The sequence below is a fragment of the Muntiacus reevesi genome, chromosome 1 (assembly GCF_963930625.1).
Source record: "Muntiacus reevesi chromosome 1, mMunRee1.1, whole genome shotgun sequence".
Classification (NCBI taxonomy): Eukaryota; Metazoa; Chordata; class Mammalia; order Artiodactyla; family Cervidae; genus Muntiacus; species Muntiacus reevesi.
The window spans coordinates 155,335,011-155,359,031 of record NC_089249.1 but is presented as its reverse complement, the minus strand read 5'-3'; the positions used below and the strand labels follow the sequence as shown (position 1 = coordinate 155,359,031).

The 24,021-nt window shown below is 37.2% G+C and overlaps 1 protein-coding gene and 1 non-coding gene across 2 annotated transcripts in view; both read right to left on the bottom strand.

Moving 5' to 3' along the window:
- The window catches only part of AGBL4 (AGBL carboxypeptidase 4), a 1,390,412-nt gene that overhangs the window by 1,023,675 nt on the left and 342,716 nt on the right, over positions 1–24,021 (bottom strand). The window lies entirely within an intron of this gene.
- TRNAC-GCA (transfer RNA cysteine (anticodon GCA)) lies at positions 13,543–13,613 on the bottom strand. Its single transcript has one exon. It is a non-coding gene; the product is annotated as a tRNA-Cys (tRNA).

Below are 24,021 nucleotides of genomic sequence, written 5' to 3'. Positions count from 1 at the left end.
TTAAAGTGTTCAGTACAGTGCCTGTTACAGTACTAGATTTTTTAAATTATTGGTTCAATTATAATCTTCTTTTACTTGATTAAAAAAAACAACTGGTATTTGTTTGGTTTCTTTCAGACCTAGCATAATTTCCCTAAAATTAAGAATATGATAACTGGGGAGTGAAGGGAAGTAAAAGGAAAAGACATTGTTCAGAAAAGATCCTTGACATGTAACATAAGGCTGACTGAATCCTTCTATTTGAATGATAACAAGGCAGATCAGTAAAATGCAGACTCAGCTTCATCTCATTAATGAATGAATCAATTCAATATAGTTATCGAGATATCACACAGTGTTAGGCATTGAATGTAAAAGCGACTAAAGCATGATCCTTGCACTTGGCCTGAACTCATATGTAAGTTTTACGTGGCTTTGTGTCTGTCCTCTCATAGCTATACCCACAACGGCTTGCCAAGTGCCAAACTCAAGAGGCTCAGTCAAGCTGCACAGGCTTGAGATGACAATAAACATTATCATTGCCATGGTCATGATCATAGCACTAAGTACTTCCTGAGTGCTTACTATGTGGCAGGCACTTGGGAAGTATTATGACATTTAACCTTCATAGAAATGTCACAAGGTACAGGTGGCTTATATATTTAAAACATCTTAATTCATTTCCTTACCATGCTCCCCCACTCAACACTTGTTTTGGGATTCTAAGCACATACATTCAGCTCCCCACTAGCATTAAAAATAATAACAGTAAATGCTTGCTATGTGCCAAGTTTTGTTCTACACACATTAACTATATTGATGGATTTCATCTTCACACCAGTCAATCAGGTTAACTATCATTAGTAACTTCTAGAAAGGTAAATAACTTCTCAAGATCACACAACTATTCCAGCCTGGGTTTGAACATAAGAGTCTAGAGCCAAAGTTACTTTCTTAATTACTCTGCAAGTTCTGAAGGGTGAGAGAAAGTAGGAGAGGAGTCACTTTAACCTAAGTCCATATGGTCACTGTAGTCACTGAGAATATTTTTTTCCATCATCAGACAGAAATTATGCCCCAGGAAACTTACCTTGACCCCTTCTTTGCAACTTCATAACAATTTTTCCGTACCTTTAGTACAGTTCCTATGACACTAGCTTATAATCACTGATTTGTTCATCTTTCTCCCTAAACTGTGAGCCCCCTGCCAAGGGCAGAAACCAGTGTAATTCACTTCTATAGCTAGCTCAGAAATGAATAGTGCCTGGGTAAGACTGAACAGTCTAATAAAAAGATATGAGGTTTAGGTTTAGTCAAACCTGATTTGACCCCTGCTCCAAAACTTGCAACCACATCATCTAGGGTAAATTATTCCTTTGGACTCTCACCTATAAATAAAGTCGTAAGTCTCACAAATTTAGAAAACAAACTTATGGTTACCAAAGGGGAAAGATGGGGGGAGGAACAAATTAGGAATTTGGGATTGACATACCACCACTATATATAAAATAAAATCAGTGAGAACTTACTGTATAGCACAGGGAATTCTACTCAATATCCAAACTTTAATGGAAAAGACATGTAAAAGAAGATATATAGATAGAAATATATGTTTTATATACACACACACACACATATGTGTGTTGTGTTAGTCGCTCAGTTGTGTCCAACTCTTTGTGATGCCATGGACTGTAGCCCACCAGGTTCCTCTGTCCATAGGATTTCCCAAGCAATAATACTAGAATGAGTAGCCACTCCCTTCTCCAGGGGACTTTCCTGACCCAGGGATTGAAGCTGGGCCTCGTGCATTGCAGGCTGATTCTTTACTATCTGAGCCACCAGAGAAGTCTGCACACATACTCACATACACACACACACACATATATATATGAATCACTTTAATGTATAGCAGAAACTGACACAACAGTGTAAATCAACTATACTCCAATATAAAATAAAAATAGAATAAAATAAATGTCTCTCTTTATTTTTATAGTCTCAGACACAAGTCAAGTTTCATTTTCCTAAGAGATATTAGAAGAGGCTAATGCCCCACCTGGCAGCATCAGATAATCTGGCTGAACCCTGTGTCTACTTAGCAGAAGCTATGCCCTGCAAGAGACCTATGCAGCATCCCCAAACAAATGGTTTAAATTCACATCACAGAGTTCAAGGCAAGAAGGAGAGTGATCCAAAATATTGGTTCATTTATTATTCCATCTTTGATAGGAAGAAAATAATTTTCTGACTTTGTTTATTATGTTGTTATTATTAATTATCAAATGATTTCTTGCTAAGGATATAATTAATTAAAATGATCTTTCTTTTAAAAAGTACTTTAAAAAAGCTGATTGTCTCATCTGCCTATTGAAAATGGTTGTGCACCGTCTTCAGGGCTTCCCCTGGTGGTTTTGCACTACCTTCGGAGCTTCCCCTGGTGGTTTTGCACTACCTTCGGAGCTTCCCCTGGTGTCACTGTCTTCAGCATAAAGTCCAAATTCATAGTTTGGACAAAGCCCTTCATGATCTGATACTGCCTTACTCTTCATTCTCAGTTTTCAATATTACCAGTCACATGGGCATGATAAAATGGTCACAATATGTGCCAGATGCTATTCTAAATGCTTCCTCACTTATTCCTTAATAAAACCCTGTGAGACAGGTCCTCTTATTAGCATCTCCATCTTATGGATGAGGAAACTGAGGCACCAAATATTAAGTAACTTTTTAGAACTAGTGAGTAGCTAAACTGATATCGAATGCTGGCAGCTTGATCCAGAGTTTATGTTCTTAAACAATGGGCCCCATTGTCTCATGAATTACTCCTTACCTTTTCTAGGGGTGCCATCCTCTTTCCCTGTTCTGTGCTTTATGTCAGGAAAGGGCCCTTTTGAGACTTGTCAAATTCCTTCTCAAACAGCTAACCACCACTGCCTTTCTAAAGCCGCCTTAATCTCTCTAGACAGTATGAGTCACTCCAACATTAGTAAGCTCATGTTGTTTTCCATGTATCCTCTTATAGAACTTGACACTTCATATTATAAATATTTGTTTATGGAAGTCTCTCCTGGAAGACTATAAGCTCTTGAATGCCCGAGACTTTTATTTTTATCTCCTTTTAAATTTCCAGAGAACCTCTATAGGGCTTGTCACAGAGCACTGACCCAGACATACACACTTATTCACGTCAATGTCTGGGAAAGATCACGGCTAATCACGGCATCCTCACTAACCATGTCTCCAAAGAAATGAGGTCTTCTGACTTAGAAACAGAACCAGATCAAAACTTAAATCAAAACAGAACCTCAGAGTAAGAGCTACCCAGGTGACAGAAAAAAGGAGTGGCTTCAAGTTGAAGAGATCTGAGAGGGTCAGAGAAACTTTTCTTTTTGTAATGAGGTCTCTCTCTTCCACGTAGCAGAAATGATAAAACAAGCCCATAGGAGCCTCCTGTTCTGGCTCTGAAATATAGGGGCCCACGGAAAGGCAACACAGAAGCAAGCTTACCTTTACTTGACCTAGATCTCATGTAAAGGAGGAAAAGAGGAAAGGAGCCCTCACTGATCACCAGGAAGAGGGCTGGACAGAAACTAGGAGTAGAGGCCTCACTAAGAAGGAAAAACATGCATCTGGCCCAGAGTGTCTCCTGAGAAGGGGCCCACAGAAATCTGAAGTAGCAGAGTAGATGGCTACATGGTTAGGCCCTGGCTGTCAGAGCTAGCAGCTGCTCAGTAAATATCTACTAAGTGAACAAAAGGATGTCTGCTGCAAAGCAAGGCCTCTTTTCACAGTAAAGGAAGATAACTGATCAAATAACACGATCTTACTGAGAACTCTATGTTAAACCACTAAAAAGATATAAAAAACCACACTATATAATCTGGAAAGTCTGGCCTATTTTACGGTTGTTGTTCTTGATCTTACATTTGGACTTCATTATATAGAGATACTTACTAGAGAAGTATTTCACACACAAAAAACAGAAACTTCTAAACCATGACCAGAACAATGCTTTAAAAGCTGTATAATTTAAATAGCCTTTGCTTAAGAAAAAAAAAAAATACAAGCATCTAGTCATTTATGTTTATAACTATTAGGAATCTCCTCTCTTTGGATAGTCAAATGCAAAAATAGATATGTGGTACCAAAGACGCCAGTCTCCAGTGGCTTTGTATCCACTATAAAGCATTAAATTTAAATGCATCATTAAAAAAAATCTCATCCCTAGTGACAAATCAATGTCTAGAATGATAGTCAAATGAATGTGCATCAGAGGATGACAAAGAGTTTGTGATATACAATATGACAGAGTTCTTTCCATGAACATCAATTACAACAGGGCAATGGTTATTTTGTCCAGGAGAAAAATACTTATTCTCTGTGTCTGACACTGTGCATGACATTTAATTGACCGCTAATAGCATTTACTGTGTAATCCTGCAGTGACTTCTTAAAGTTAAAAGCAGTGGTGGAAGCATATTTTCTAAAAGTAAATCAAGCAGAGACACAGAGATGAGAAAACAGATGTACTCTAACTTGGCATGATTAGAGAAGAAAAAAGATACTAGATTAACAATACTATACTTGGAAATTATTTATCTTTTGTTTAAGTAAAATTGGTTGAGCAACTGTGCCTGACTCTGTGCCAGAAACTGGAAATATACAAATAAAACCTGTACCTGACTACTAAAAGCTTGCAGGGTAGATATGCTCTGTGAAACTAACTGTAATTCAGTGCTTTTAGACCCCAAAAGGAAAGGGATCCAAGTACTAAGGGAGAAAACTGTTCTCATTTTCCACGGTCATTCTGCAAGGGCCCTGGCCCTACCAAGTGGCAGGTACTGGAGATCTGCATCCTATACATTAATCTTACTCGCCATCAAGTCCATGAGCACCAAGCATGTATGTGGAGAGTCCCATGCCTACCAGAAAGCAGAATAGAAAATTAGGCTGATAGCCTTGAGCTTAGTGTTTAGAGCCTGGAAGCAGGCACCATTATTCATTCATTAATCAACAAATAAAAGTGAGCTTTTATTAGATGCTCAGTCATGAGCCTCCACTTACCTGCAGCCTTCTTTCTACTGCTCCCAATTAATTCTATACAAGTTATGCCAAGCTCTTAATTTTCACTTTAAGTATCAATAAGAATTTCCGTGAAAATAAAGTCCTGCTTTGAATCCCATCCCACTTGATTGCACTGGTTACAAATCTCACAACTCTTGTCAGCTCATCCCCTCAGGGAATTTGCCACTCTTACTTATGCTTCATTAAGTAACTAAGATCCTTCTCATCTATTACTCTAGCCAGAATGAAGAGACTGCTAACCATGAAATAGGCAAATAGCTTTACTTCAACCTAGAAATACTTTTAGACCTGCTCTACTCAGCAAACAGGAAATATTTGAGATGCACCTCTAGCTCTTGGTTATCAAGAATTCATCCCCTGGCCTGTGGCAGCATGTCTGCATTGTGTAATCCTGGCCCCCAGGTCACAGCTGACTGATTGAATTAGACTAATCATATTTTCTTCACTAGGAAATAGAAATTAGGAGAGACAGCTAGTCTCTGGATGTAGAGACTCTTACAAAAGTAATTCATTTTAGAGATGCTGAGGCAGTATGATATTTGGGGATTGAGGACTAAGATGATTAGAAGGTAGAAGGTAAATTATAAGAAAGAGAGAAATATAGGTTTTTTTGTGTGGGATCACCGAATTGTGCCATGGAGAAAAAGAAACAGAAAGGCCTGTAGGGAGGAAATAATAGAGAAGAATGACACCTGAGTTAAGAAACAAGTGTCTAATGAGTTTCAAGATCCTTCATGAGGCCTGGTTACCTTTGCCATTTATAAGAAACCATTATCTTTTAATAAAGTTTTGTTTTTTTGAGAAAACCTTTACTCTCAAACTAGTTAGATTTCTGTCACTTACTTACAAAGAATTCTAATTAATATAACCCCTCTATATGATTTAGCCCCACAAACCTGTTAGTGCATCTAGTTGTTCCAAGCTTCCCCTTCTCATGACCAACCTCTGAATTACTAGCCTATCTAAACCTTGCTTATTCATTAGTTCACTTACCTCTTAGAAACATTCATCATGTACCAGGTATTATGCTAGCTGATAAAGATAGATTAATAAAATATAATTCCTGCCCTCATATCACTCATTGACCTGTAAGGGAGACAGACAGGAAGTAAGTAACGCTAATGCAGAATGACTGGGGTCAGAAGAGCAATCAAAGATACAGCTAGGAACACAAAAGGTTTAGGTGACATCCAAAGGTTTAGCTGCTCAGGAAAAGATTCCCAGGGTAATTGACATTTATAAGATGAGTAGGTGACTACTAGACAAAAAAAAGAAAGAAAGAAGAGGTAAGTACGATGTTTCAAGGAGAGAAAATGGAAGGTACAAAACAAGAAAGTTAGAAATCTTATAATTGGTATGTATGACGAGCAAGTAGTTCTTTATGGTTGGAGCTTTGTGCATGAATAAAGGGAACAGTGTAAGTGGTAGGAGGTGAAATTACAAGTACAGACAACATCTAGGTCATAAAAAGTCTTCTATATGAAACTCCAGAATTTGAACTTTATCTTGAATGCTATACAGTCATTGAAGAATTATAGACTGAAAGGTCACAATATCAGATTGCTATTTTATAAGGATTATTGTGTCAACAATTTGGAGGATGGATAGAAAGCTGGACAGGGATACAGTAAGACACTGCTTTATACATATCATATCTTCATATATACATCATATTCTAATTCATACAACTATCTTGTAAGGTAGTTATTGTTACCTTCATTTTATAGATAAGGAAACTGAGGTTGTGACAAGTTTAATAATTTATCAAAGTCACACATCTATCAAAAGATAGAGGCGGGTTTTTAACCCAACTGTGTGTAACTCAAATGCCTATGGTTTTCCTATGGTAGCATGCTACTATTCATTATCTGTCTCATCCCACAAAAGGTTCTGATTTTTATAGGCATCAGAGGAATATAAGCATGATTTTACAATATCTAGAAAAAAAAACTTACACATATACTCTGATGTTCCAACTGAACACTATAAGAAAAATTTACATACACTCTATTTCAACTTTAGTAATCCCACTAGGACTTCAAAGGAAATCAAAGACAGCCTCTCTAGAATGGAGTATGGCCCTTTGTTATTTTCCCATCATTAAAGGAAAACTGACATACTCCTATCAGTTTGATCTCAGAGGAGAAAAATCCTTTTCCCTCATCTTTATCTTTCAGCTTAGTCAATAGAACTCTGTCTGGAAGAATAGTAGACTATAAGCTCCATAAAGGCAGTCTGGATCATGTCTGCCTTGTTCAATACTAAATGATCAGTTCCTAAAGTAATATTTGGCACATAAACAATGCTGAGAAAGTAAAGTTGTTATGTTATGCTACAGCATAGCCTGGCTTATTCTTGCTATTAGAAAGCCCTAAATCACATGGATGAGATTCAAATTCAAGTCTTCGTGATATCAAAGCTTGTATCTTTCCACTAAGTAAAAAATTATCACAATTTGAATATCTTGTTACTTAGAAGTATTTACTCACCCCTTTTCCTAATTTGATCTACGTTCACCATTTCAAGTAAATACAATAGGTGCACTGCTTCCTCAAATTAGAGATGAATTGCATACCACTCTAACTGAGAACTATACCCTTGTGATATACCAAAAGAAAAATTACTGGACTATTTGACCATGTTTCTTCACCTACAATTCAATTTAGTTTAATATACTTTTACGAAGGAAGGTGAATCGAGAATATTTGCTGAGCACCCACCCTATGCCAGACATTATTGGGAAGCTTGAAGTAGATTGTCTTACTTAACCTTCACTTTTCCCAAGGTTACATGTCTACCAAGGGATGGCACAGATATTCAAAGTTCTATGGATTCTGAATCCTGTGCTTACTTCACTGTCCCCTTTCTAGACTGCATGGGTATAGTTTCTGGCCACTGAGTAGAACAATTACTAGACCCACATTTCTTCTTTATATTGTTAGGAGTTCCAAGAAAATTCACTGCAGATTTTCTACCTTCTTGACACAGTTCTCATATTTGCTAAAGAATGTCCCTACTATACTCTCTCCAGGCACTATTTTGTTTCTGGCATTACACAACAAAAGTTCTGCTAGTGTTCCAACTCTTACACCCCAATCTATTCTAATATGGAGTCCTTAGAAGTTACTCTGGATTCATGAACTAGCTTTATCTCAAGTCAGTGGCTTCTGAGCTTCCTGGTTCTACTCAGTGCTTCACTCTTCACCTTCACACACAGGCACTTTCAGCCAGGTAACACAAGTTCCTCCTATTCTTCAGTCTGGGTCCTGGGTTCCTGTTACCCCTTTGAACTTAGCATGCACCTTTAAATTCATGTTCCATGGCCTGGCCAGTTTGAAAAGCAAGCCAGAAACATGAATGTCCAATCTTGGTGATTATCTAAACTTTACACCCCCACTCTCATGATGGTCCTTTTCCGAGGAGTCCTCAGTCTCTCTGGACGTAGTCTTGTCCCCACTTCCATGTTCCTTTCTCAGCAGTCCAGTCTTAGAGGAGCTTCAAATACCATCTTAAGGGCTGGATTAAAGAAAGAAAGTGAAGTCGCTCAGTCGTGTCCAACTCTTTGCAACCCCAAGTGTTGTAGCCTACCAGGCTCCTCCATCCATGGGATTTTCCAGGCAAGGGTACTGGAGTGGGTTGCCATTTCCTTCTCCAACGGCTGGATTAGATGACTACTAAAATTCCTTTCTACACAGAGATTTTAAGATTCTAGATTATAAAGGTTTTCATAGTATTGAGGTCTCCAGTTTATTGTCCTGACAGCTTTGTTCTAATCCCTTCAATTCCTGAGAATTATCACTATCCTAAACATCAGATTCCAATGTGCCTCACATTGGATTTCTCTAGGATCTTATATGATTCTTGAGTCCATGCTTCCTGCTTCAGCATCCATGCATTCCCTAGGATGTTTGTCCAATAGGTTTCTGACTCTGCTTTACTTTTTTTTTTTAATTAATTTATTGTTTATCAAAGGATAATTGCTTCACAGAATTTTGCTGTTTTCTGTCAAACCTCAACATGAATCAGCCATAGGTATACACAAATCCCCTCCCTTTTGAACCTCCCTCCCATCTCCCTCCCCATCCCACCCCTCTAGGTTGATACAGAGCCCCTGTTTGAGTTTCCTGAGCCAGACAGTAAACTCCTGCTGGCTATCTATTTACATATGGTAATGTAAGTTTCCATGTTACTCTTTCCATACATCTCACCCTCTCGTCTCCTCTGCCCTCCTCTCCCCATGTCCATAAGTCTATTCTCTAAGTCTGTTTCTCCATTGTTTGACTCTTCTTTACTTTTTATTTTAACATGTTTCTAACTTCCTGGTCTTTGGCATGGTTTTTGACAATTGTTTAGCCTCAACACTAGCCCTGCACAGCATGGATCACACTGCATGCTAGGCACAGATCTGGGAATGAGTTGAAGCATAGGATCTACACATCTCAGGATTTCACCAAAGGTTAGGACCTAGAGTGTCTAAAGAAGGGTCACATTTCTAAAATGCTCCACCAACTTCCTAAGTATAGTCACATAAGAACCAAACATTTCTTGAGCATCAACTAAAAGGCATTTTTATTAGTTTATATTTATTAAATCATTAAATTCTCACAACAGCTTTATGAGGTAGGCATCATAAATATTTTATATATTAAAAAAAAAAATGAACCCAGAGGAGAGAGATCATCCCTGGCACAGAATAGAGATCAAAATGCCATAACATGGCTAAGATAATGATGTTCTTAATACAGAATTCAATATATTTTTAAAATTTGATTTGAAAAGTAACTTGCAAAAAAAAAAAAAAAAAAAAAACAACCAAAAACAAAGCAGATTTACATCAACCGCTTTTCAGAGATAAAATAGTGTAGCATCTATAGCCCCAATGATGCTCTCCCCTAGGCATGTCACCAGTTCACCAGTTATGATCAATTGAGCCAGACACCTTTGCTCTTATCTATTCAATATATGCTCCTCTGAAAGCCAAATAGTTTACTAAGAAAGACAACTTTCCAAGAGAGAATAAGTCTTTAGTTAAGTGTTTGCAAGTAGTGCATGAGCCAAAGAAATGACATTCCTAGACAAAAGAGGTCTCTCTATTCTTTGGTCAAGAGTATGCATGCTTACACTTTATCAAAAAGGATGACCCTCCAAGACGGAGAAGGACTAGTCTTGAGTCAAGCATATATGAGAATCCTTGTTTGCAGAAGAAGACCTTTCTAGACAAAGGAGAATTTTGCAAGGGTTTATGAAGTTGAACTCCCCCTGCAAGAATCTCCACCTAAACAAGTAAGATCTGACCTACTTTGTGGAAATGTCACACTTCAGTCTTTTAGGACCCAGAACCAACAGATCACATCATGAAGCTGACTGCTGGTAGAGGAAAAAAAATAAACAAATAAATGGAGAATCAGAAAAATTTTTACAAATGAGACAATGATAATTCTATGTGTGTTAAGTCACTTCAGTTGTGTCTGACTCTTTGTGACCCTATGAACTCCCACCAGGCTCCTCTGTCCCCGGGATTCTCCAGGCAAGAATACTGAGTGAGCTGCCATGCCCTCCTCCAGAGGATCTTCCCAACCTAGGGACTGAACCCGCATCTCTTATGTCTCCTGCATTGGCTGCTGCTGCTGCTAAGTCGCTTCAGTCGTGTCTGACTCTGTGTGACCCCATAGAGGGCAACCCACCAGGCTCCGCTGTCCCTGGGATTCTCCAGGCAAGAACACTGGAGTGGGTTGCCATTTCCTTCTCCAATGCATGAAAGTGAAAAGTGAAAGTGAAGTTGCTCAATCATGTCTGACTCTTTGTGACCCTGTGGACTGCAGCCTACTGGGCTCCTCCATTCATGGGATTTTTCAGGCAAGAGTACTGGAGTGGGTTGCCATTGCCTTCTCCCCTGCAATGGCAGGTAAGTTCTTTACCATTAGCACCATCTGGGAAGCTCGCTACATGTTTAAATATTGCTAAAACTGAAGTAGGTCAAGTTGCCCTTTCTAGACGCAGAAGGATTTTAAGATACAGTTATAGTTCCTAATTGTAAGGGATCAATAGTTCAAGCAGGATAATGAAAAATAGTCATATCTTCTGTACTTGCAAAATCCTGTGGCCTAAGGTCCTAGGATACCCAATACAATATCTTGATTGAATAGCTATTGGTTTTATTCTCCGGTACATATTGAGGTGGCTAGTAAATAAGAAATAATGAAACTGGGAATGACAAGACACCATGTGATACCTCCCTTTCTAGACAGTGACATGACACTTATAAAATGTCAGGACATAAAACAGTACATTATATGTATCAAACAAACAATTCAATTATACTGAGCAGAAAGTCTACAAACTAATCCAAGTGTACTAAATACCTTAATACATAAAAAAGAGAGCATTTCAACCAGCTGATAAAAAGTGATTTAATAATGGCTAAGAACATATAGGGCTTCCCTGGTGGCTCAGTGATAAAGAATCCACCAGCCAATGCAGGAGACATGGGTTTGATCCCTGGGTCAGGAAGATCCCATGGAGAAGGATATGGCAACCCACTCCAGTATTCTTGCCTGGAACATCTAATGGACAGAGGAGCCTGGCAGGCTACAGTCTATGGGTTGCAAAGAATCAGACACAACAGAGACTAAACAACAGCAAAGAACATATGGCTAAGGACTTAGGAAAAAATGTAAGTTAGAACTCTACCACATTCTGTGTGTATTAATATAAGTTACAGCTATATTGAAAGATGAAATGTAAAAACAAACTCACAGAAGTACTAGAAATAAATCTAGTGACTAAACACACAAATATGTGGGGGAAAAAAAATTCTAAATTATGACACCAAATCAGACAACTTAAAAGATGGATTGATTTTACTAGAAAATAATTTAAACATCATCAGAAAAGAGAATAATATCTAACAAAAAGAAAAATCAAGCAAAGAAAGAAAAACATAAAATTATATAAAGTGATCCCATGACATTAATGTGTTACGTTTTTGTCTGTCATTGAACTTTTGAACATTAATTTTCTTTTACTGATTCTTCTATCAACTTTTCATCCATTTCATTGCAATAATGTTTCAGAAGAGTACACTTTAGTGAGTAATTGTTAATTCTTTTTTTGTGGTAATAATCAATTTTCCATTAATTACAACCTGTAAAATATTTAACTTTCCTTATATCATTGCTCTACATTTAAGAATATTTCTAGTGCTTGAGATCTTTAAGCTACATATAGCACATTCTCTAAAAAGAATACCACCAGAAAATAATAAAGCAAAAGGACAATGAGAACTTAAGCAAAATGAAGAGTGGTTGATAGTGGTCATATCTCATTAAGAAACTGTTCAAATTCTTTGGAAGCCTATATTGCACATTACCAGGAATTCTGTGCTGTTGAGATAGTAGACATACCATAGCATCAGAGAGCTGACAGTTTTACATGTGTGTGTTTTATTGTTTTCATTTTTCAGAATCAAAAATAGCTATTTTTATATTTGTTTTATTTTTATTTATGTACTGTGGGAAAGAAGTAGTAATATTAGCTTTTATTAAGTACTACATACAGTGATTGAAAATTCTTTTTTTCCCCTCAGAAAGAAAAAAATAGAGTCAAACTGGTAAATGAATGAAAATCATGAATGGATAACTGACCAGAAGAATGTAAACTTAAGATACAAGAATATTCAAACTTACTACTAACTAAAGAAGTGCAAAACTTAACAAAACCATAAAATTATTTTTTTCACCTAACAAATCGGTAAAGACGCAAGATAGCAATTATCAATGTTGCTGAGAATTTAGGAAAAAATTAATTTTCTTTCAGTGCATGTAAGTAGAAATTGATACAAACATTTTTAGAGGACAGTTTGATACATATTTTTAAAATTCTTTTGAAGTACAAATTATTTGACCACTAATTGTTTTTTTTTTCCATTTATTTTTATTAGTTGGAGGCTAATTACTTTACAATATTGCAGTGTTTTTTGCCATACATTGACATGAATCAGCCATGGATTTACATGTGTTCCCCATCCTGATCCCCCCTCCCACCTCCCTCCCCACCCCATCCCTCTGCGTCTTTCCAGTGCACCAGCCCTGAGCACTTGTCTCATGCATCCAACCTGGGCTGGAGATCTGTTTCACCCTTGATAGTATTTTAGGATTTTATTTTATAGAATTAGGATTCTTACTGGGGAAGAAGTGTTAGGAAGTAGGATTTTTTTTTAATTGAGTGGAAATTTTACATTATTTTGAATTTGATTTTGTTTGAATTTTGTTATGAGCTATGAGCCCAAATGGAAGACAAGTTAATAGAAAGTAAAAGCAAGCCATGTATCTAGAAAAATTCCATGTGTGCTCAGTCAGTCGTGCAGTCATGTCCAACTCTTTACAACCCTGTGGACAGCAAACCACCAGGCTCCTCTGTCCATGGAATTTTCCAGGCAAGAATACTGGAGTGAGTTGCCATTTCCTACTCTAGGGGATCTTCCCAACCTAGGGATTGAACCCAGGTCTCCTGCATTGCAGGCAGATGCTTTACCACTCTGCCACCTAGGAAGTCCAGTGAGAAAAATTAGATTAGCTTTAAATATTACCCCCAAAATGCTTTTCAAACAACTTGTATACAATTAAAACCCTTTCCTAACTTGATGTCAGTTTACCTTCCCAGATTAAGCTCCCTTTACTTTCATCATAAACTCTATGTATATGTTACAATGAACTAGTTTTTAAATGTATGTTACTGCTTCATTCTTCTTTGCCTTTGCATCTTACTTCCTCTATTTGGATTGTCTTTTTCTTACTTTTTCAACAGGTGTAATTTTACTTATTCTTTAAGGCCCAACTCAAATGTCACCTCCTCTGTGAGGAACTGCCCTGATATCTCCAGGCAAGAATAATAACTTCTGTCCCTGTGTTTCCTAGAATCTATTCATTCAACTATTTCAGACTTTGGCATTCTGTTATGATTACTGTGGCTATGTTGATATCTTCACCTTGACCAGTACCATATAAACAGCCAGGATAATCATCATTTGTTCATTAGAGATGATCATTTGCTCATTTCTAAATCTCAGAACTTAGCACAAGGCTTACCACATACTAGATACTCAATAAATGTTTGCTAAATGCATAATCCAAAGTTAGGAAGAGGATTGATAGTATGCATTAATAAAATAAACTGGATTAAAGAAATGGCAGTCCACTCCACTATTCTTGCCTGGAGAATCTCATGGATAGAGAAGCCTGGCAAGCTACAGTCCATAGGGTCACAGAGAATCAAACACAACTGAATTGACTTAGCAAGCATGCAGAGATTAAAGAAAAAAGTATATTTAAAAATAAAAATATGAAGCAATTAGAAATTTATTTTTCATTTATAGAAACTTAATAAATGGAAATATTAAATGTCTATTTTAATTGAACAATTTTTTAATTGAACAACTTAATTATAATATCTTGTTTTCCTTAATTTTCCACTAACTCCTATGTACCCAGAGTGGGCAGTATGATTTAATGCACAGTGATATTTACCTATCATTTTAATCATTCAACTAAATTTCTTTTAATTAACAAATGTCTTTTTAAGTTCTTAGTCTTATATGTAATATTAAGCTAAATTCAATCTTCATAATTCAGTTAAGTCCTTAGCATAATGAAAAATTTGGCCTCATTTTTCTTACTAGAGTAATGCTACTAAAGGTCCAAGTTTATGATATACTACTATACCAAAATATAGAAGGAATATTACTTAGGAAAACCACCAGGTAAATGGTTCTGTATGTCTAAAGTTTGGCTTTTGCTTTTTAGTAAAATGGAAACGACAACTTATATCATTACATAATACAGTTTACATAGAATCTGCCTCTGGTGACTATGGAAAGTAACTAGCATTGTTCTTGGATCACAATAGAACCCCTGATAGTATAGAACTACTAATAATTATGAAACCAAACTCAGCAATTCTAGGAACTAGAACTTTCCAAACTCAATGCTGTAATTGAGTCTTTGGCATTTATAAGTGCCAGGTAACCACCTAATCTGCATATGGCTAAGATCTTCTACTAAGGATCACTAGCTGACAGTAACAAGAAGAGAAGCTGGTAAAGCTGCATGGCTCATTTTGCACCAAAATCCAACCACAGTGCTTCACATGTCTTATTCTATGCCTGTCCCCTGGCCAGCGCTGTTCCTCTCTAGTCTAGACCTCTAATCCACAATTTGATGCTCCATTTCTCAAGTCACCTCTGAACTATTCTCCACCAGTAAACTTTCCATAACTAATACATCTCTCTTGCCACTTTTCTGAATGCTGGAAAAAGCATTAGCCTTGAAAAAGGTTTAAAAATTCATCCAAATTGGAAAGGATGAAGTAAAACTGTACTACCTGCAGATGACATGACACTATATATAGGAAATCCTAAAGATTCCGCCAAAAAAATAAAGCTATTAAAACAAATAAATAAATAAATAAATTCAGTAAAGTTGTAAGATACAAAAAATCAACATAAAATTGCTTGTGTTTCTATACACTAATAACAAACTATCAGGAGAAATTAATAAAACAATCCTATTTATAATTGCATTTAAAAAAATAAAATATCTAGGAATAATGTTACCAAGGAAGTAAAAGAACTGTAGTCTAAAAACAGTAAGATGATGAAAGACATTGACAATGTCATAAATAAATGGAAAAATATATCATGTTCAAGGACGGAAAAATCAGTTTGGCTAAAATCCCCATACTACTCACAGCAAGATTCAATGCAATCCTTATCAAAATACTGATGGCATTTTCAGAGAACTGAAATATATAAATATAAAATTCATATGGAACTACAGAAGACCTCAAATAGCCAAAACAATCTTATAAAAGAAGAACAAAGCTGGGAGCAACTGCAATCCCTGATTTCAAACTATACTACAAAGCTACAGTAATCAATACAGTATAGCACTGGCACAAAACAGACACATTGAGCAATGAAACAGAACAGAGAGCCCCAAATGAACTCATGCTTACGGCCAATTAACTTACAACAAACAAGGCAAGAACATACCACAGGGAGAAGATGATATCTTCAACAAATGGTGTTGGATAGTTACATGCAAAAGAATAAAGTTTGACTATTCTATAATACCATAAATAAAAATAAACTCAAAATGGATTAAAGACTAAATGTAAGGCCTAAAACCATAAAACTTCTAGAAGATAACACAGCAGTATACTCTTTGACTTTGAGGGCTTCCCTCATAGCTCAGTCAGTAAAGAATCTGCCTGCAATGCAGGAGACCTGGGTTTGATTCCCCGGGTCAGGAAGATCCCCTGGAGAATGGAATAGTAACCCACTCCAGGTTTCCTGCCTGGAGAATCTCATGGACAGAGGAGCCTGGCAGGCTACAGTCCATGGGTTCGCAAGAATAGGACAAGACTTAGTGACTAAACCACCTCCACGCTCTTTGACAACAGTTTTAGCAATACTTTTTACAATCTGTCTCCTCCGACAAGAGAAACAGAAGCAAGCAAGCAAACAAAAACGGGATTACATCAAACTAAACATCTCTTGCACAATAAAGGAAATCACCAACATATAAAAAGGCAGCTTACTGAACAGGAGATATGTGCAGATCATACATCTGATAAGGGGTTAATATCCAAAATATGTGCTTCCCTGGTGACTCGGCTGGTAAAGAATCTGCCTGCAGTGCAGGAGACCCAGGTTCAAATCCTGGGTCAGGAAGATCTCCTGGAGGAGGGAATGGCTACCCACCCTAGTATTCTTGCCTGGAGAATTCCATGGACAGAGGAGTGCAGCAGGCCCCTCCATGGGGTCCCAAAGAGTCAGGCAAGACTGAGTTTGAGCAGCTATCCAAAATATATAGAGAACTCATACAACTCAATATGAAAAGTCTGAGTAAAAAATGGGCAGAGGATCCGAAAAGATATTTTTCCAAGGAAGACATACAAATGGCCAATGGGCACATGAAAAAATGTTCAACATTCCTAATCATCAGGGAATTCAAATCAAAACCATAATGAGAGATCACTTCACACCTGTCAGAATGGCTATTATCAAAAAGATAAGAAATAACAAATGTTGATGGTAAGGATGTGAAGAAAAGGGAACCTCTGTGTGCTACTGGTGAGAATTTAATTTGGTGTAGCTGCCATGAAAAACAGTATGGAGGTTTTTTTAAAATTAAAAATAGAACTATTAATACCAAATGATCCAGCAATTCCACTTCTGGGTATTTATTGAAAGAAAACCAAAACACTAATTCAAAAAGATAAACATGCACTCTGATGTTCACTCAGGTACTATTTACAATAATCAAGACACAGATGCAATCTAAGGGTCCATAGATAGATGAATAAATAAAGACACACACACACATGCACCCACAAACACACATGAATATAACTCAGACATTAAAAAGAATGAAATCTTGCTCTTTTCAACAACATGGATAGATTGAGAAGGTATTATGCTTATTGCAATAAGTTATACAGATAAAAACAAATACAGTATAAGCTCATTTATATGTAGAATCAGGAAAAAAATAAGCAGGGAAAGCAAAACAATAACAGACTCTTTGATATAGAGAACTGGTGCTGCCCAGAGGGGTGGGAGTGGGAGATGGGCAAGCTTCCTGTTATAAAGTGAATCAGTTATGGAAATAGAGATGTAATGTACAGCATAAGGAATATAATCACTAATATTACATTAACTCTACAGAGACAGTTACTAGACTTAATCAAATGGTAATCATTTCATGATGTATAAAAGAAATATTAAGACACTGCTGTATAATTTAAAATATTTTTTATAAAAGATGAGGAAACTACAACTTAAGAGAGGAGAAGAGAACTGAGCAAAGCAATATAATGTATGTTTAACCAATAACTATTTTTAATCACTTACTAATACTAAGGCTAAAGATAATAATAAACCCCTGTTCTTAATTAAGTTGTACCCTATTAGGCTGAAATCATGTAAAGGAAGACACCATAGTATGATCAAATAAAGTCAGATGAATCTTCACAATTTTTCTAATTACATTTTTTATATCACTCCTATTTTTCTTATTTTCAAAATTAATAGTAAAATAACCCCACTAATAATATAAAATCAGGAGATAATTATATTAAGGACAATATCTTTAAAAAGATTTTCTAAGCATTTTCAATTATAAAAATAATTCATTTTTATAGATCTAATTATTAATGACATTTAATTGCATTTAGTTACAGTATAAAATCTCTTGCTCTTTCCCCTGGCAAGCATAGAAGAAATGGTATACCATCATATCTAGTCACCACATGCATCACGTATATGGAAATAGAAAAATTAACATGATACTTATTAATCAGTAGGAGACTGTACCGGTTTCAAATTTTGTTTCATTTGCAAAAATTATTTCTTATTGTCGCTTGGTCTTATCTTTCACATTAATTGCTCAAAGCTAAACTGGGGTTTGTTTCATACTTGTGCTTGTGTAAAGCTCTGTTAATGTTAATTTGTTTTATATTTGGTTATATCTGCTAAAGATACTGGGGCTTCTGAGGTGACTCAGTGCTAAAGAATTCACCTGCTAACCAGGAGACCCAGGTTTGATCCTTGGCGGGGGAAGATGCCCTGGAGAAGGAAATTGCAATCCACTCCAATATTCTTGCCTAGGAAATCCCATGGACAGAGGAATCTGGCAGGCTACAGTCCATGGGGTCACAAAGAGTCGGACAAGACTGAGCACCTAAACAGCAGCAGCAGCAACAGCTGAAAATACCAGCCCTACCCTTGTTTCATCTGAGAATTCTAATTCATCCTTCAAGACTCCACTTCAGGGGTTTCTCTAAAAAGCTGGTCCTGAACCTTTCCTCTGGACTTTTATAGCATCAACAGCACATCACTTAGATGTTATTGTATCATATATTAAGGATCTGCTTGTGCAAATACTTCCTCCAGGACCCTAATCTCCCCAACAGATGCATGGGTCATATGCTATTTATCTTTTATCTTCAGCCCCTAGCTCAGTACCTGCTTTATAAAAAGGGCTCAATGCAAGTTTCCTCAACTAAACTGAACAGTGGAGAAAAGTTTATTGCACTCCTGATCAAGCAGGAAAATGAACTAGATAGAATCCAAATCTTGTTATTTAACATCTCTTTACTCTAGGGGCTTTGGCTTTATAATAATAGCACTCATAAGTAATACTGAAAGCTAATATTTATTTAATGTATATTATGAATCAGATAATTTGCCAAACATTAACTTACAAGGTAGTATATTAGTTTTCTAGTGCTGCCATATCAAAATACCACAGACTGACTTAAACCACAGAAATTTATTTTTCCACAGTTCCGGAGTCTAGAAGTTCAATATCAAGTGGTCAGCAGGTTTGGTTTCTTCTGAGGCATCTCCCCTTGTAGATAGCCATCTCCCAGAATACATCTCTCATGTATTCACATGGTCATCTTTTTGTGTTTTCTATAAACTCCTCTTGCAAGAACACCAGACATATAGTTGAGGGGTGATCTTTACAATCCCATTTTAATATAATTACCTGTTTAAAGCTCCACACAGAGGTACTGGGAATTACAGCATCAGTATAAAGCATTCGGAGGGGACACAACTTAGCCCATAACATGTAAGTATTATTATTTTCCTTATAATCAAATGAGCAAACCAAGGCCTAGTGAGCATGGCGAATAGACTCTAAGATAGCCCCCAATGAACTTAACCTCCTGATATTCACATCTCTGTGTAGTTGCCTCCTCCTAGGTATGGATGGAACCTGTGACTTGTTTCTAACTAATGGAACATGGCAAAAGTGATGGGATGTTACTTACATGATTAGGTACCATAAGACTGTAACTTCTATCTTGCTAGAAGGTTCTCCCTATTGCCTTATCCATTTTCATGCTTTGATGAATAAAGCAGCCATATTAGGGAGACCCATGTAGCAAGAAACTGTAGGCAGCTCCTAGCCATTAAGAAATGAGACACTCTATCAAATATATTGCAAGAAACTAAGTTCTGCCAACAACTATGTGAGCTTGGAAGAGACTCTTTCCCAGTCAAGCTTTCAGATGAGATCCCAAAGTGGTTGACATTTGATTGCAACCACATAAGAAATACTGAAACAGAGGACCCAGATAAGCTATGCCTGGATTCTTGACTCAAACACATTGGTGAGATTATAAAAGTGTGCTTTTAAGCCAATGAGTTGGTAGGCAAAATTGTTACACAGCAATAGATAATATGGTGAGATTAGTCAAACTTCACATATGAGTGAGTGTTCGAGCTGAGATTTGAACTCTGATCTTTGTGACTCCAAAACCATCTATGCCACATGAGCACCTGTCATGAAGGATTGCTGTAAGGATTAGACACATATAAAATGTGTCTAATTTAAAATGCACCAGTTCTTGATCTGGAGTGATATAAATGGGGAGGAAAGCTAAAAACAGAGTGGATATATGTATATATATCTGATTCAATTCGCTGTACACAAAAAACAAAACATAGTAAACCAACTACACTACAATAAAAATTAATAGAATAAAAGGCACAGTCTTTGACACCTAATAAGAATTCCTTAAATGGTCTTTTTTATTGTTTTAAAGTTACACAACCATGCCTATTGTCAAACAAAGGCAAATAAAATCTGAAATGTGAGAAAGGGAAAAGGGCTTACAGCAAACTGACTGAACACAAATCAAAGATATATTAGATTTTAGACTTCATATTTATAAATTTTAGCCTAGTATGGCTACTCTTAGAGTCATATAGCCAAGTTTCCATTGTTTTGCTTAAAAACTATTGAACTCAATATTTGAGGACACTACAATATAAAAATTAGCATAATCTCAATCCTCTTGCGCTTAAATTTTTTGTTGTCAATATAAAGTAACATGCATCAACATACAAATGGCCTTGGGAACATAGAAGGGAAAAAACTTACTAAGTAGTCATAGATATCCAATGGGTATTCAATAAATACCTATTGAAAGAGTGAATGAAATGATCTCCTGTATCTCCCACTTTAATTAGGTTATTCATTTAGGGAGATATGAGCTCACTGCAGATGGTGACTGCAGCCATGAAATTAAGAGATGCTTGCTCCTTTGAAGGAAAGCTATGACCAAACTAGACAGCATATTAAAAAGCAGAGACATCACTTTGCCAACAAAAGTCCATCTAGTCAAAGCTATGGTTTTTCCAGTAGTCATGTATGGATGTGAGAGGTGGATTAAAAAGAAAGCTGAGCAACTGAAGAATTGATGCCTTTGAACTGTGGTGTTGAAGAAGACTCTTGGGAGTCCTTTGGACTGCAAGGAGACCCAACCAGTCCATCCTAAAGGAAATCAGTCCTGAATACTCATTGGAAGGACCAATGTTTAAGCTGAAACTCCAATCTTTTGGCCACCTGATGCGAAGAACTGACTCACTAGAAAAGACCTTGATGCTGGCAAAGATTGAAGGCAGGAGGAAAAGGGGATGACACAGGATGGGTGGTTGGATGGCATCACTGACTCGATGGATATGAGTTTGAGTAAGCTCCAGGAGTTGGTGATGGACAGGGAGGCCTGGCATGCTATAGTACTTGGGAGTCACAAAGAGTTGGACAAAACTGAGCGACTGAGCTGAACCGAGCTTGGATAAAGTTTCACTGGATTTAATCACCATGCAGATTTCAGGACCATAAAATTGGACTTACAAGGCTTATAACTTGGCCCAACCACTTGCCAGTTATGTAACTTTGAGATCACCAAAACTCTCTCTTCCTTAGTATTACCATCTCCTAAAATGGAAGCTTACTCCTTGGAAAGAAAGTTATGACCAACCTAGGTAGCATGTTAAAAAGCAGAGACATTACTTTGTCAACAAAGGTCCGTCTAGTCAAGGCTATGGTTTTTCCAGTGGTCATGTATGGATTTGAGAGTTGGATTATAAAGAAAGCTGAGTGCAGAAGAACTGATGCTTTTGAACTGTGGTGTTGGAGAAGAGTCTTGAGAGTCCCTTGGACTGCAAGGAGATCCAACCAGTCCATCATAAAGGAGATCAGTCCTGGGTGTTCATCGGAAGGACTGATGCTGAAGCTGAAACTCCAATCGTTTGCCCACCTGGTGCGAAGAGGTGACTCATCTGAAAAGACCCTGATGCTGGGAAAGATTGAGGACATAAGGAGAAGGGGACAACAGAGGATGAGATGGTTGGATGGCATCACCGACTCAATGGACATGGGTTTGGTTGGACTCTGGGAGTTGGTGATGGACAGGGAGGCCTGGCATGCTGCAGTTCATGGGGTCACAAAGAGTCAGACACGACTGAGCAACTGAACTGAACTGAACTGAAAACGGAAGCTCCATTATCATACTGTCATGATGAAGCATCTTAAGGTCACAGTGAGCTAGGACTCACCATGTTGTAGATGCAGGGTAATGCATATCTGAGGTTGTTAGTATCCCAGCTTGTGATTATTGCAGCCCGACATTTCACATGATGTACTCTGCATAGAAGTTAAATAAGCAGGGTGACAATATACAGCCTTGACATACTCCTTTCCCAATTTTGAACCACTCAGTTATCCCATGTCTGGTTCTAACTGTTCCTTCCTGACTATTCTCAGGAGACTGGGAAAGTGGTCTAGTATTCCCATATCTTTACGAATTTTCCGCGGATTTTTGTGATCCAGAGTCAAAAGCTTTACCATAGTCAATGACGCAGAAGTAGATGTTTTTCTAGAATCCCCCTGCTTTCTCTATGATTCAGAGAATACTGGCAGGTTAATCTCTGGTTCCTCTGCCTTTTCCAAATCCAGGTTCTACATCTGGAAGTTCTTGGTTCACGTACTGCTAAAGTCTAGCTGGAAGGATTTTGAGCATAACCTTACAAACATGTGAAATGAGCACAATTGTGCAATAGTCTGAACATTTTTGGCATTACCTTTCTTTGGGATTGGAGTGAAAATTGACCTTTTCCAGTTCTGTGGTCACTGCTGAATTTTCCAAATTTGCTTATATATTGAGTACAGCACATTCACAACATCATTTTTAAGATGTTAAATAGCTCAGTTGGAATTCCATCACCTCCACTAGCTTTGTTTGTAATAGTGCTTCCTAAGGCCCACTTGACTTCACACGCCATGATGTCTGATGCTAGGTGAGTGACCACATCATCATGGTTATCCAGGACATTAAGACCTTTTTTGTATAGTTCTGTGTATCCTTGCCACCCCTTCTTAATTTCTTCTGCTTCTGTTAGGTCCTTACTATTTCTGTCCTTCAGCATGCCTAGCCTTGCATGAAATATTCCCTTGATATCTCCAATTTTCTTGAAGAGGTTTCTAGTCTTTCCCATTCTATTGTCTTCTTTTATTTCTGTGCATTGTTCATTTAAGAAGGCTTTATCTCTCCTTGCTTATTCTCTGGAACTCTGCATTAGTTGGGTAAATCTTTCCCTTTCTGCTTTGTCTTTCACTTCTTTTTTCTTCTTGACTATTTGCAAAAATGCCTCAGAAAACCACTTTGTCATCCTGCATTTCTTTATCTTTGGAATAGTTTTGGTCACTGCCTCCTGTACAATGTTACTAACTTCTGTCCATAGTTCTTCAGATACTTTGTTTACCAGATTTAAACCATTAAATCTATTTGTCACCTCCAATGAATGGCCAAAAGTGAAGAGGTACTAAGGAGCCTCTTGATGTGGGTAAAAGAGGAGTATAAAAAAGCTGGCTTAAAACTGAATATGAAAAAAAAGAAAAAAACTAAGATCATGGCATCTAGTCCCATCACTTCATGGTAAGTGATGGGAAGGGGAAGGGGAAAAAGTGGAAAAGGTGACAGATTTTCTTGGGGTCCAAAATCACTGTAGATGGTGACTGCAGTCATGATATTAAAAGACACATGCTCCTTGGAGGAAAAGCTGACAAGCCTAGACAGCGTATTAAAAAGCAGACATATCACTTC